Source organism: Primulina tabacum, chromosome 9 (genome assembly GCF_025594145.1).
Source record: "Primulina tabacum isolate GXHZ01 chromosome 9, ASM2559414v2, whole genome shotgun sequence".
Classification (NCBI taxonomy): Eukaryota; Viridiplantae; Streptophyta; class Magnoliopsida; order Lamiales; family Gesneriaceae; genus Primulina; species Primulina tabacum.
In genome coordinates, this window is record NC_134558.1 from 972,107 (window position 1) to 987,898 (window position 15,792).

The 15,792-nt window shown below is 37.5% G+C and overlaps 1 non-coding gene across 1 annotated transcript; it reads right to left on the reverse strand.

Annotated features, from left to right (window-relative positions):
• Nucleotides 1–784: 784 nt before the first annotated feature.
• Nucleotides 785–891, reverse strand: LOC142504651 (small nucleolar RNA R71). The gene has a single exon (XR_012804277.1). It is a non-coding gene; the product is annotated as a small nucleolar RNA R71 (small nucleolar RNA).
• Between the last annotated feature and the right edge of the window lie 14,901 nt (nt 892–15,792).

Here is a 15,792-nt window from a genome sequence, read left to right on the forward strand (position 1 = left end):
TTGAAAATAAAAAATAGTGTAACGCAGTCCTTGTGGAACGATACTCGTATTCACTTACGTTTATTATAACTTGACTATCGTGCACTTGCGATATTTAAATTGAGCTTTCATTTATAAAATAAATTTTGGGATTATTCACTGTGCAAGTTTTGCTCGATCAAGTTTTTGGCGCCGTTGCCGGGGACTGTTGATTCACAATTTTTTATTTTTCATTTAAATTCTTTAGTATTATTTATTTTATTGTTATTTGATACTCTCATTGTGTTGCAGATTTTTCTTGTGGTGCATGCGAAGATCACTCGAGTTTAAGCTTGAGCCTTTTGACCCTGAGATCGAACGCACAGCTAGACGTCGACTACAGCAGCAAAGAGCGAAGGAAAGAATGGAAGGCGATCAACAAAGAGAGGAGCCAAGGCATATACCGATGTTGGATTATGCACAGCCGTCTCTTGATGGAGCACGTCCAAGCATCGTAAGACCAGTCATCCGAGCTAATCAGTTTGAGATCAAGCCAGCTATCATTCAGATGATTCAGAACACTGTCCAATTTGGGGAAAGTGCACTTGACGACCCTAATTCTCATATAGCTGACTTTCTTGAAATTTGTGATAGTTTTAAGTTTAATGGCGTGTCTGATGACGCTGTTCGTTTGCGTTTATTTCCATTTTCACTGAGAGATAAAGCTAAGTCGTGGTTAAACTGTTTGCCTGTAGGGTCTATTACTACATGGGAAGATATGGCAAAGGCGTTCCTGATCAAGTACTTTCCTCCGTCGAAGACTATGAAGCTCAGAGCCGACATTACTACTTTTGCTCAATATGAGCAAGAGTCACTTTACGAGGCATGGGAGCGCTACAAGGACTTGTTGAGGAGATGTCCACACCATGAGCTGCCTCTTGGGTTAGTTGTTCAAACTTTCTACTACGGTCTGCTTACTCCTAACCGTACTATGATAGATGCTGCTGCCTGTGGTAACTTACTGAGAAAGACGGCGGAGGAAGGATATGAGTTATTGGAGGAGATGGCTGCTAGTAGCTATCATCCTCAGTCTGATAGGCAGAGACGAGGTGCTGGAGTTAATCAAGTTAATGATTTGTCGGCGGTTTCAGCACAGTTAGAGGCTTTGAATAGAAAGATTGATGGGATGAGCATGAGTGGGTCGGCTATGCGTCTGCAAGAAATTTTCTGTGATAAGTGTGGGGGTGAGCATGATGTGCAGGATTGCCAAGATGGCAATCCATTCTATGTGCCTGAGGGAGCACCGGTAAAACAAGTGGGATTCCAGAACCGTCCTAGAAATGACCCTTACTCGAACACATATAATCCGGGATGGAGGAATCACCCAAACTTTTCATGGGGAGGTCAAAACAACCAACATCGCCAACAAAGAGGTCCACCATATGTGATGCACCAAGGATTCAAGCCAGAACCGTCTCGGGAGGAGAAGTCCAATTTAGAGCAAATGATGACTAAATTTATTTCTGCAACAGAGACGCGATTTCAGAACCAAGATGCATCCATAAAGGGGTTAGAGAATCAAATTGGACAATTGGCTAAGATGATTGCTAATAGGGAGCAAGGAACTTTACCAAGCAACACGGAAACTAACCCAAGAGAACATGTGAAGGCGGTGGAATTGCGTAGTGGAAAAACACTCGGGTCTAATGAGGAAAAGACCAAGCACGGTGAGGATGAGGTGAAAAATCGAGGAGGTAAGTCTTCTAACTCTACATCTACACCTATTGCACAGAATAAAATTGTTATCCCTCCACCTTTTCCTGCAGCAATGAAGAAAGCTAAATTAGATGCACAATTTGGTAAATTTCTTGAGATATTTAAAAAATTGCATATTAACATTCTTTTTGCTGATGCTTTATTGAATATGCCAAGTTATGCAAAATTCTTGAAAGATATCTTAGCAAATAAGCGGAAGCTAGAAGATCATATGACGGTGAATTTGACCGAAAATTGCTCCGCTTTAGTTCAAAACAAGATGCCTCCGAAGCAAAAAGATCTAGGGAGTTTCTCGATACCTTGCATTATTGGTGACATTAATTTTCATAAAGCTCTATGTGATCTTGGTGCGAGCATTAATCTGATGCCTTTTTTCTGTGTTTAGGAGACTGGGATTAGGTGAACCCAAGCCAACTAGGATGTCGTTGCAGCTGGCTGACAGATCTGTCAAGTATCTACGTGGGATTATCGAAGATGTTCTGGTGAAAGTGGATAAGTTTATTTTTCCTGCAGACTTTGTGGTACTTGACATGGAGGAAGATTTAGAGATGCCTTTAATCCTAGGGAGACCGTTTCTGGCTACAGGGAAAGCACTGATTGATGTTGAGGAGGGGAAATTGAGACTGAGAGTTGGAGAAGAAGAAATTATTTTTGATGTTTTCAATACTCTCAAGCACACAATGCACAATGATAGTTGCTTTCGTATTGATGTCTTGGATTCGCTTGTTTGTGATTTTGTGCAGGATGGATTGAAAGAACCATTGGAGGCCACTCTCACTACTGAAAAGCAAGGAGGACGAGCTAGACGAGGAAAAGATGGAGATGGTAGCTCATTTGAATGCCATTCCACCTTGGAGAAAGCAAGTGAGGCTTAGACTAGAGGAATTGGGAGACAGAAAAGATTTAATGCCTCAAAAGTCAAGCCTAGAGGAGCCACCTACTTTGGAGCTCAAACCATTACCTCCACATCTCAAGTACGTATATCTAGGAGAAAATAATAAATTGCCTGTTATTATTTCCTCTTCTTTGACAGATGATATGGAGAGTAAGCTCTTGGGAGTCCTCAAGGAGCATAAAGGAAGCGTTCGCTTGGAAGGTTTCGGACATAAAAGGGATAAGCCCTTCGATCTGCATGCACAAAATTCTGATGGAAGATAAATACTCACCTCTAGCACAACCACAAAGGAGACTCAATCCAAAGATGCAAGAGGTAGTAAAAGCTAAAACAATTAAACTTCTGGATGCAGGTATTATCTATCCTATCTCTGATAGTGCGTGGGTAAGTCCTGTACAATGTATGCCTAAAAAGGGTGGGATTACTGTTATTGCTAATGAAAAAAATGAGTTGATTCCCACTAGAACTATTACGGGTTGGCGTGTATGCATAGATTATAGGAAATTGAATGATGCAACCCGTAAAGATCACTTTCCCTTGCCATTTATCGATCAAATGATTGAACGATTAGCAGGTCATGAATTTTATTGCTTTTTTTAGATGGATATTCGGGATACAATCAAATCACAATTGCACCTGAGGACCAAGAGAAAACTACTTTCACTTGCCCTTATGGTACTTTTGCGTTTAGGCGTATGCCCTTTGGTTTATGCAATGCACCTGCAACATTTCAAAGATGCATGACCGCTATCTTTCATGACATGACTGAAAATTTCCTTGAAATCTTTATGGATGACTTCTCTATTTTTGGCTCCTCATTTAATGAATGTTTAGAGAATTTGAACTTGGTGTTAGTTAGATGAGAGGAGAGCAATTTGGTGTTGAATTGGGAGAAGTGTCATTTTATGGTTCAAGAGGGGATTGTGTTAGGACACAAGGTATCGGAGAATGAGAAGGAGGATGATTTCTGATCAGGGGAGTTTACTGTTTCCCCTTTCTTTTTATTTTGCATATTCTATCTATTGCATTTAAATTCATGAGTTTTTTTTATGTTTTTAGTGTTTGTTTCGTTTTGTGCACTGAGGGCATTGCACAACTCTAGTATGAGGGGGGTAGATTGTTATGTTTGCTTAGTTAATTGGTTTTAAATTGTTGCATTTCTTTTATTTGGTGTCGTTTATGGTGAGAAGACATAGTGTATGAGCCAATGATGATGTTGAATTGATAGTATACAAAAGTATTGATTGGGTCACCTCATGAATGGTACTCTTGATTGTTAAAGCATGAATTTTGGCACAAAGTTGAACTTTTTGAGCACATATGTGTGGGGACTAGAATTTTGTAGGAATAATGGTGAAATTTGAAGGTTTTGTGTGGTTAACTTGAAAGGAATCATTTATGAGTTGATTTAGCATGTAAACCCGTGAAAATAAGTCACTAATTGGGACCTTGAATGAGAACATGTGATTTGCCTTGAACTTCACATATACCCCATTTTTCAATGCACTGAATTAAAATATCATACTCCTAACCAGCTGTAATCCAAAGTATATATTCTTAGCCTAGGGAGTACACGTGTGAAAATTGTGCTTAAAAAAAAATATATATATATATATATCGAAAAAGAAAAAATTGGTGGAGATGTAAGGTGAGGGGGAGCCGAAATAAAAAAAATGAAATTCTATTCCTGGGATAAAAGTTGGAGATGTAAGGAGACGAGGAAAGTCAGACGAAAAGTCTTGACGATTGCACAATGAAAATGATCGGTGTACTCCCGACTGTTAGCCACTTGAGCTTATTTTCCTTCTTTTCGACACCCTTCTCTGCACTTAAAAATCGAATAAAGTTCAAATTATGGTTAGTGATAAATGGACACGGGGGTGCATGCAAGTGAGACTTGTATTGAAGTGCTAATTGAGTGACTCGCATGATCGGATGATTGATCTATTTGAAGTACGAATGACTAGACCCATCATGACACACACACACGTTCAAATTAGTGTCGAGATTTATGTGTAGATGAGAATGAGTATTCATTTGTGATTTGACTTGATTATGATTTGTATGTGGGAAAGTTCACTGAGGCATGAGCATAAAAGTGTTAACTCACCATTGACATTTACTTGTGTTGGTTATTTCTTGTTTGAGTATTTTGTGTTTGTTTAGAATCTCGTGCTTTAACCTATTTTGCTCGAGGGCGAGCAAAAGGTTAGTATGAGGGGGTTGATAGGACTCGTTTTTACGTGCTTTTAGTGTTGGTTTTGAGTCGCATTCATGCATCATATTAGTTTGTTTAGTTTAATTTTGCATCTTTTTAGCATTATTTAGCATTTGACTGACCTCGTGTATTTTGTGGTGATTTTGTAGGAATTGAACCAAAGAGTGAGAGAAACTTTGGCATAATGCCGAAGAGGATTCGCTAGGGCGGTCAAAAGTGACCGCCCCAGCGAGCATTGTGGTCTGGCCGAGGATTATTTTGCGCAAGTGTCTCGCTAGGGCGGTCAAAAGTGACCGCCCCAGCGAAACCAGAGACATGCTCGAGGAAGCTTATTCGAGGACCTCTCGCTAGGGCGGTCAAAATATACCGTCCTAGCGAGAAGCGAGATTGAGAAAGATTTGTTTCCAAATTTCTAGGGACTCTATCCTACACCATAACCTAACACACGAGAACAGCAGCCGTTTTTCATCTTTTATCAGACTTTTCATCATTTTTCTTGGAGAGGAGGCTAGGAGCAAAGGAGATTTCGAAGACCTCGAGATTTCCACGCGTCGTGGCCGTCATCCATCGTCATCTTTAGTATTTTCATTATTCAGTATTTTATTTCTTACATTGATTGTTGGTTTTTATCATGAATTTCAGTAACCAAACTCTAGATTTGTTGGGATTTGAGGGGATCCTACCCCGTACTCGGTGTTTAACATTATTTCTCGACTTTTTCATTAGTGAATTGTTTATGCTATTGTTCTTTCATGTTTCAATCGAAGCCTAGCTAACTTCCTTTGATTATTTCATGTTGTTGATGAGTTCGATAGAATAGTTAACAATAGGATCAAATAGTATAAACCACGGATTTACAATTTTAGTAGATATACGGAATTGGGTACGTGTCGATAGTGATAGTTCACCCGAATGAAAGCTAGTGGATTCCATAGAATGTAATGCAATCTTGAACTGTTAAATATTTGAGGACACTTGAGTACTGCATGTTTTTGATTAGTATTAATATAGCTCGACTAGAGTATATTAATTAGTCTAGGAAATTCCGTCGAACGCACGAGTAAAAGTCGAGTGTAATTATTTAAACACGAGTGGTAGGTGAACTGATAATTCCCAACCAATTCATTTCTCATTTGATTTAATCCAAATTAATTATTGCGTTCTTGAACACGTTTTCTTTGCAATTTAATTATTTTAATTGTTTACTTTACATTAGTTTAATCATCAACTCAATTTATCGTTGCTAAAGAAATTTTACTTGAAAATAAAAAATAGTGTAACGCAGTCCTTGTGGAACGATACTCGTATTCACTTACGTTTATTATAACTTGACTATCGTGCACTTGCGATATTTAAATCGAGCTTTCATTTATAAAATAAATTTTGGGATTATTCACTGTGCAAGTTTTGCTCGATCAAGCATCTATATACAATTGAAGACTAACTGAAGGAGATTTTGGAGGAGCAGAAGAAGATGATGGTTGAGAATCCTGAGAAGTAGGAACAGTCACTTGCTCAGCAGTTTGTTCAACAGCTGGTTCCTTGGATGACTTTGTTTGAGCTCCAGATGTATGAGTTTGCTCCACCGATGTTGGGTGCGAGGATTCAAACAATCTTCAATCTTTCACCAGATTCGGTGATGATCTTCCTTTGGAGGAGCATTTGCCTTCTTCATCTGAGTCTCATCAGCTGACTTTGCAACTAGAACTGACTGAATAGGTATTGCAGTGATTGGTGCCTTAGCTCCAGCAGGCTTCAGTCTATCAGCTGGAATGACTTTAAAAGCAACTGATTTGGGCTTTTGAGACCGTGGCTTCTTCACAATCTTCGTGGTGTTTTCTCCAATTCGCTTTCCTGACAATCAGTTTTCTCTTGATTGTCAGTTTCTTGGCCAAGTCCTTGGTCCTGGCTTTCTTCACCGATTTGGGAGCTGCAAATATCCCAATTTCTTCTTTGAGTTTGGTGAATTTATCATGTGAAATGTCCAGCTTAGTCTTTGGTGGCTGAACATTTTGTCGTTGAAGACCTTGAATTTGGATGACTTTTCAGCTGAGTCATCAACGAGGCCTGATTTTTTCAGCAAATAGCTGAGCTGCAGACCAAAGCCATTGGACTACTTCGAAGATTGAATCATGTTCTTCAAGATATTGAAAATAATGGTCGACCACATCAATCTTATGCCTTTCATGATCGTAGTCATTATTTGAAATTTTTCCAAAGTGAGGGCAGCGAATGAACCTGCCTTAGCGAGGACGCCCTTAGCAACAATATCAGCCAGCATTTGGATCTCTGGCTTCAGTTTCTTCTTAGGATCTGATACTTTAATCTTCTTTCCATCAGCAGACAATAGAATCTGCATTTCTTCAATATCCGCTAGTCTAATCTCAGAAAAATGAGACAAACCTTCAGTTGGGAGTTGGAAGAGATTGCTGAAGGATTCTTCGTCCACAGTCAATATTTGATTGTTGATGGTCATTATAATCTTGCCATCATCAGAAATTTTCTTTAGGTATAGACTTCTTGAATTTCCTTCGTATAGATTACTTGGGCCGCGGACCTTAAGAATTCCTCAACTCTGCAGAATCCAACCTTTGAAATACGCTTCTTACATCCTCATCAGGAGACTGAGAGGACCGAGTAGAAGTCAATAGCCATAGAAATGAGAATAAAATATGGGATTTGGCTCGCCATTTGCACGAGTTGAATTTTTGCAAAGAAAAGTGTTCGGAAAGTTTGAATGCTCTGAGTGGATGAAAGCTCCGAGAAAATGAAATGATGTGAAGAAGAACTGAATAAGGGCGGTACGATTACTTATGTTGGTGACTGTTCAAATTTTTGGACACGTGTCAGTCCAAGATTAATTTGAATAAAAAAACGTGCGTGCGTGCTGTGTACCTGTAAATAAATCGATTGAACTATGTGGGGCCACGTTGTCAATCACTATACAAAGAATGATAATTAATGATGTAATTTTGACAATCAAAACATTTAATGTGGAATTTTATTGATAATCAGTTAACCTATGTGTTAAGATCAGCTAGGTCAATAACTGAGTGATCAGTTGAAAACTGATTCAGTTCAGTTTAAGACCAACTGATAATTGTCTTATTAGTTAACCGATTTAAAGATCAACATTCCCCCTAAATAAATGCATGAAATAAAATAGAGTAAGAGAATCTCATCCTCGATAATCTAAATGTAGACGGTTGATTGAAGTATCTTCATATTCTTATGTTAGTTTCTTCGGTTGGTTTGAATCAGTCTATAAATAAGATCAACTCATTAAATGCAAAGTAATTCAGCAGACAATATTAATAAAGAGCAGATGGACAAAGTTAGCAATTCCAATCAACCCAATCTTGCAGAGAGGCTGTCATTCGACGCAACTTGGAAGAAAGATATCGTAGACTTTGTCTTCGCGAAAACAATGTCCACCTGGACGAAGATTCAAGAGCTGTAATCTATCCAAAGAGATGGAATAGTTGCCATAGATGAACAAAAGGCAATTAAAATCAAATATAAGCGGCGTCTCTCCGTCATTCATACTTCAGACCTTGCCATCGATGAAGGTCTCTACTACTTGATGCTCATTAAGGGTCATATAGTTCTAGAAAAAATTGTCTTTTCAGAAAGTTTCAGGAGAACTTCCTCCGAGGAGATGTCCAGTTGGATGTCTCTTTGGGAAGATGCAGTAGATAGGGAACTGAATCGTGTAATAGCAGCTATATATTATCAATAAAATTCATGTTTTTGTTCATTGTTGTTCATTATTTTGCTGCTTTATTATTCTGCATTCAAATTGGTAATAACTCAATAACAACAAGAATATAAAATAATGAGAATAATACTAAGACAAATCAATTAAGCCAAGAATATTGCAAAAATAAGAAAACTTAGTCTCGAGAATTGGCTTGGTGAAAATGTCAACTGCTCGTTGTTCAATTGATATGTACTCCAGTCTGATTTCCTTCTTGAGAGCATAATCTCTGATGAAGTGATGTCTGACATCAATATGTTTGGTCCTTGAATGAAGAACTGGATTTTAAGTAATCGCAATGGTACTTATATTATCACAGAAGATTGGTGATTCTTTTGCAATGAGTCCATAGTCTTTCAGTTGTTGCTGAATCCAGAGCAGTTGGACACAGCAGCCTCCAGCAGCTAGATACTCCGCTTCAGTTGTGGAAGTTACAATGGATGTTTGCTTCTTGCTGAACAAAGAAATCAGACTGTCTCCTAGAAACTGACATGATCCACTGGTGCTTTTTTTTATCAAGTTTACATTCTGCATAATCTTCATCTGAATAGCCAACTAAATTGAAAGATTAGTCCTTAGCATACCATAAGCCCACATTTTTTGTACCTTTAAGATATTTGAATATTCATTTAGCCGCTGAATATGCGATTGTTTAGGATCAGTTTGAGCTGAATAATGAGATTTTTTAGGATCAGTTTGAAATCTAGTACACATACAAACAACAAACACGATATCAGGACGACTAGCAGTTAAGTAAAGTGAAGAACATATTAAACTTCTCTAATGTGTCGTCTCAACTGATATTCCCCATTTATCTTTATCTAATTTAATTGATGAACTCATGGGAGTATTTGTAGCTGAATATGTCTCCATGCCAAATTTCATAAGAAGTTCCTTTGTATATTTCGTTTGACTGATAAATGTACCAGTTTCCAGTTGCTTCACTTGCAGATCAAGAAAGAACATCAGTTCACCTATCATGCTCATCTCAAATTTATCCTGCATTAACTTGGCAAACTTCTCGCATAATTTGAGGTTAGTTGACCCAAAAATAATATCAAAAACATAAATTTGCACAAGTAAAATATGATTTTTCTTTAAAATTTGAACAAAGTCTTATCAACTGTTCCAATAGTAAAATCATGATCAGTTAAAAATTTTAATAAAGTATCACACCAAGCTCTGGGAGCTTGTTTAAGACCATACAAAATTTTGTTCAAGTGATAAACATGATCAGGAAAAGAGTAATTTACAAAACCTAGTGGTTGTTAAACGTACAGTTCTTCCTGTAACAAACCATTTAGGAATGCACTCTTGACATCCATCTGATATACTTTGAGGTCTTTGAAGGAGGCATAGGCGAGGAATATTCCGATTGCTTCTAGTCGTGCAACTGGTGCATATGTCTCGCCGTAATCAATTCCTTCTTCTTGCCTATATCCTTGTGCTACTAATCTCGCTTTGTTACACACAACTGAACCATATTCGTTCAGTTTGTTTCTGTAGACCCACTTTGTACCTATAATTATTTTAGAAACTGGTCTTGGAACTAAAGTCCATACATTATTATGGGTAAAATGATTTATCTCTTCTTACATATCATTTATCAAGTTAGGATAAGCTAGAGCTTCATCAGTTTTCTTCAGTTCAATTTGAGAAGCAAATGTTGAGTGAACAAATAAATTAAACATTTGTTTTCTAGTTCTTACCGGATCAGATGGATTACCTATCATCAATTCTTGTGGATGTGATTTGTTCCATCTGTAGTTGGGATTAGTCGGATCGATTTCAGCAATTGGTTCATTTTGTAATTGAATGTCTCTTTCAGTTTCAGTTGGCATTTGGATATCATCGTGTTGTCTCACCAACTGATTGTTAGGAACAATTTCTTGTTCAACCGTTTGATCCATTATTTTTGGTTCTGGTGTTTGAAGGATATTTCGATTAATATGAACTTCTTCTTCACTATCATCCTCCAAACTGATTTCTGTAAAGCGATCAGTTAGCTCAACTGGATCAGTTGGCTTATCAGTTAGTGCAGATTCATCAAATACGACATGAATTGATTCTTCTACATTCAAAGTACATTTATTAAACACTCTATAAGCTTCACTAATTGATTAATGACCAGAAATATTCCTTCTGCAGATTTGGCATCAAAAGTTTTCAAATAATTTTTGCCATTATTATGAATAAAACATCTGCAGCCAAATATTCTGAAGTAAGACACCACACTTTTCTTTCCATGTCATATCTCATACGATTTTTTCAATTAATTTTTATTAATCATTTATATGTTCTGAGTATAACATGCAGTGTTTACTGCTTTTGCCCAAAATCTTTGAGATATACCGGAATCAGAAAGCATTGTTCTAGCCGTTTCTTTAAGCGTACGATTTTTTCTTTCAGCTACACCATTTTGCTGAGGTGTTCTAGCTGCTGAGAACTCATGCTTAATTCCAGTATTTTCTAAAAATTGAGAAAGATTTTGATTGACAAATTCAGTCCCTCGATCATACCTTATTTTGTCAATTCCAACTGATTTTTCATTTAATAATATTTTGAAAAGCTTAATCAGTTGTGCAGCTTTGGTCTTTTGATTTGAGAAAAATAACTTAAGTAAATCTTGAAAAATTATTAACGATTACCAAGGTGTATTTCATTCCCCCTAAACTCATGACTGATATAAGACCAAAAAGATCAATATGCAGCAGTTCTAAGCATCTGGAGGAAGATTTACTACCCTTGTTTTTGAATGAAGATCTTACTTGTTTACCAAACTGACATGCTGAACAAATTTTATCTTTTACGAAATCAATTTTAGGCAGATCAGTTATAAGATCGTGATTACTCAGATGAGCTATGGATTTGAAATTCAAGTGGTTAACCTTTTATGTCACAACCAGTTTTTAGAAGATTTTGAAGCTACAAAACAAACTGGTGCATTAGGTTGATTAGTCCAACTCATCTTGTAGGTGTTACCACAACAATTACAAGTTATAATGATGTCAGCAGTTGAGTTCTTAACTATGGACGTGTGTTTGTTGAACTGTACTGAAAAATTATTGTCGCATAACTGAATGATACTAATCAAGTTATACATCAAATTATCAACAAGTAAGACATTATTAATAATAATGTTGCCGTGGATAAGCTTACCCTTACCCACAGTTCCACCTTTAGAGTTGTCTCCAAAATTGATATTTGGATCAATGTATTTGATCAGTTGGGATAGCAATTCAGCATCCCCTGTCATGTATCGCGAGCATCCATTGTCCATGTAACCAATTGATTTTTTTGCTGATGTACCTGTCACCTGCAATCACACACAATAAATAATTCTGGTACCCACATCTTTTTGGGTCCTAAACTGATTAGTCCTTTTGGAACACAGACTTGGATCAGTCTGACTGAGTTTCCAGTTGCTGTGTTCCAAATGATTTTTCCTGACTTGTGTGGTGTGTTGTGTATAGAAGAAACAATATGATTTTTAACCTTTTTCAACTGATTGTTCATCCGATATCTCTTCTGAACTGACTTATAGTTGTAAAAATTGTAATAGTCATCCTTAGAGTATTGATTTTTATACCTGAACCGTTTAGGTGATCAACTTCGTGAATCATTTGAACTCTTGGGGATATATCCAATTCCATATTTTTTAGCCTTGTTCTTGTTTTCCATCGTTTGGATAGTAGGTTTACTTGGTTCTGATAATTTTTTTACCACATTTGATTTCACAAAGTTAATATACTCCCCTTTGTGCTCATTCAACTCTGGCACTGTGTAAGGCCCGAGAGTATGTCATTTTAATCCGAGATTATTTAATTGATGAATTGATGTGATCATGGAAGGACAAACTCCGAGGAAGACATGGGAAAGCATGAGATACGTGTGGAGGCCAAAAAACCTCGCGCACATGCGCGGAGACGAGGCGCATATGCGCATATGAGCGAGCAGGTGTAATTCTAAGCGCCGAGACAGGAAGTCTCGCGCATATACGCGAACATTGGACGCCTATATGCGCGAGAAGTGCTGAATGAAAAAAGTGACACATGTCTTGCCATGCATATTAACATGTAAACAACCCTCCATCCACTTCAGAAGTTGAGCAGCAAGAATCGAGACCTCCATGCTTAGAAATCATCAAGCTTCTTCATATCTTAGAATTTTGATTATGCAAGATTCGTTCATCCGATTTTCGATCCGAGCATAGTTCCGTGCTTCTCTCGTCAAAAGATTCGAATGGATGTAAGTTTCATTACTTTCCTGCATGGTTCGAAATTTAAGTGTTGGAGAAATCATAATTTGATTGATGTTATATGTTCTTGAGATTAAGATAAACATATAATCGAAACTGGATCGAAGAACGGACAGTTTATGTAATTGTTATCATTTTTCCAGCCTATGTTGAATGGGGTTGTGCAGATTTTGGAATTGTAGTTTGTATTTGTTGATGGTTATGAGTGGTTGATATTCATCTATTATTGTTTGAGTTGTCGGGTATCTCGATATTGCACCGTGATGCCGTCGAAACGTAATTAGATTGAGATTGATCATACCATGTCTTGCTTTGAGGTGTATGTTGATATTATGCCTCTCGAAAATGTCATTCCAGATTTGGTATTGAAGGCTTCGAACTCGAGAATTCAACTTCGGAACCGGTAAAAGAACGAACAAAGTAAGATTGAGATTGGTTGCGTCAAACCAAAAACCGAGGAAAAAAAGGTATAAATCAATGTTAAACCGGGATAGATAACTCGAATAAGATATGACTTGATTTCCCAAAATCACATACTAAATTGTTATTGCTTTGATGTGTTCGAAATTCTTGAGATTAATATGCTTAATCTATTGAGTTATAGCAAAGCATGTATTATGAGATATACATCTTGGATGAGTCTTTGGTAGAGGTGCCAAATCACTGGACGTTTGGTTTATATCGATGCGCTTAGGAGAAAGATTGACTCCTATTGGAGACACTCGATATAGTGTATCGAAGTCCAGGAATAAGGACGTATCACCACCTCGAATGGGAGAGTAGGTGGGAGACTTGTTACGTTCTTATTCAAACCGGGATCCCTAGATAAGAGTCGAGTCAAATATTAAGAGTTAAAGAGTTTGATTTAAAGCTTTATATCGATTTATGTTTTATTAGACTATGATACATGTTGTTTGACAAATGTTTTATGCTTTTGTATATGCTTGTATGAAATGCATGTATACGTTGTTTATACTGGGAAATATGTTTCTCACCGGAGTTATCCGGCTGTTGTTGTGTTTGTATGTGTGCATGACAACAGGTGGGACGGGATCATGGTCGAGAAGAATATGAAAGATCGAGATTAGAGTGGTGATCCGGGCTTAGATGTAAACTGGTTGTTCAACACTTGAAATGTGGTTGATAAACACTAGTTTGTTATGACTTTATTTTGAACAAGTTTTGTATCTTTGATCGTTGTAGATATTGAACTTGATCTTGTAAATTGAATAAGATGGAGCATAACTTGTTGTAGTAATTTGGACACTTGCGTATGAGGTGCTCGACCCTTTTAAAAAAAAATTTCGACCTAGAGTATTTAATTGATCCATTTAATCTCAATGATGATTGAAGAAAATGAGTTAGCGTCCGGGTCCCCACACACTGTATCACTTGCAGAGGTTTCATCATTGCTATTAAATCCTAAACCAGTGTTTTGAAATTTCATTTTTCAACTGCTGAATAAAAGATTGGTTTTCAATCATTCCAGCTTTCTGCTTCGTAATCTCCCTTCTTATACTAAAAAATTCAACTGACTCATCAGTTTCAGTTTTATTTTCTTCGTGATCAATTTGCTTAACTTTGGCTTTTTCGAATAAAAAAAAGAGAGCTTGTGATACTCATTGACCATGTCATGCAGTGTAGAAATAAATTCTTCTCGTGTAAAATCTGTAGAACCGAAATCAAATACTTGTTCATTGGTTGATTCCAGTTCTGCATCATTGGCCATTAAATATTTTACTTCATCTTCATAACTGGAGCTGCTCAAGCTCTCAAACTCTAACTCTTCATTTTCAGTCTCTGCACATTTGGATTTGCTTTCTTAAGCTAACAGGACCTCATGTTTCTTCTTGAATGATCTTTTATCATTATTGTCTCGTCTTCTGAACTCAACTAACTCCTTTCCTTTCTCAGTTTACTGTCGACTGTCCTTCTTTGGTTTATGACAGTTGTTGTATTTCCAAAACTTCATTCCAGATCCTTTAGTCTACTTTACGATCGAATGCAATATCTTGTTGAACGAGAATCATATGCTCAGAATGATAAGTGCATTTTATGCACTTATATTATTCTTATACTTCATATAGATTGTTAGTTTTTTGCAGGTAGCTAGGTGCGGCCACGACATGGGCGTGAAAATGAACCAAAATGGCGCTTAGTAGAAGAGATGTGAGCCAAGCATGCGCAACTAGGACAGAAAGATTGGCGCATATGCGCCCTCAAAGCCGCGCACATGCGCGGCCCATACACTGAGACTCGCGCATTTGCGCGAGTAAGATCGCGCATATGCGCGAGCAATGCCCCAAGAAGTGAAATACCGAGAGCAGCGCGCATATGCACCGCTCATGGCGCGCATATGCGCGTGGCGCAAAGTTCAGAAATAAATAGGCATCGGCGTGTTTTTTTTAGGGGTTCCGAAATTTTTTTAGCACAGCCGTCACACCACTCGAGAGAAAAGAGAGAAAGTGAGAGCGCACGGATCACGGGACGCGAAGAACGGAGATAGAAGACGGTGAATCCGGACACGGAGAAGCACTTTCATCTCTCGCCAACACGTTCTTAATTCGGTTTCTTACTTTTACGTTTTTAATGATTACAAACAGGTTTTGTGGTGATTTAAATTCGAGCATGAACTAATTTTATTTTCTAGAGATTGATGTAGTCGTGGTTGAACCTATGTGAACGACGATTTGAATTTTCATTGAATTATTTCATCGTGTTTATTTGTGATTTCTTGTTTTTAATGCTTTTGAATTACTGGCCATAATTCGATTGATTACATAATTGAAATCTAACACTCGACAGAGGGGATTGAAATTAGGACAGAAGAAATCACACCGTTAGATATTTATAACGTGCAAAAGACGTATAATTCTGACGAATCCATAAAAGAACCTTGTTTACTTTTATTACGTGTTACGTGATTTTGA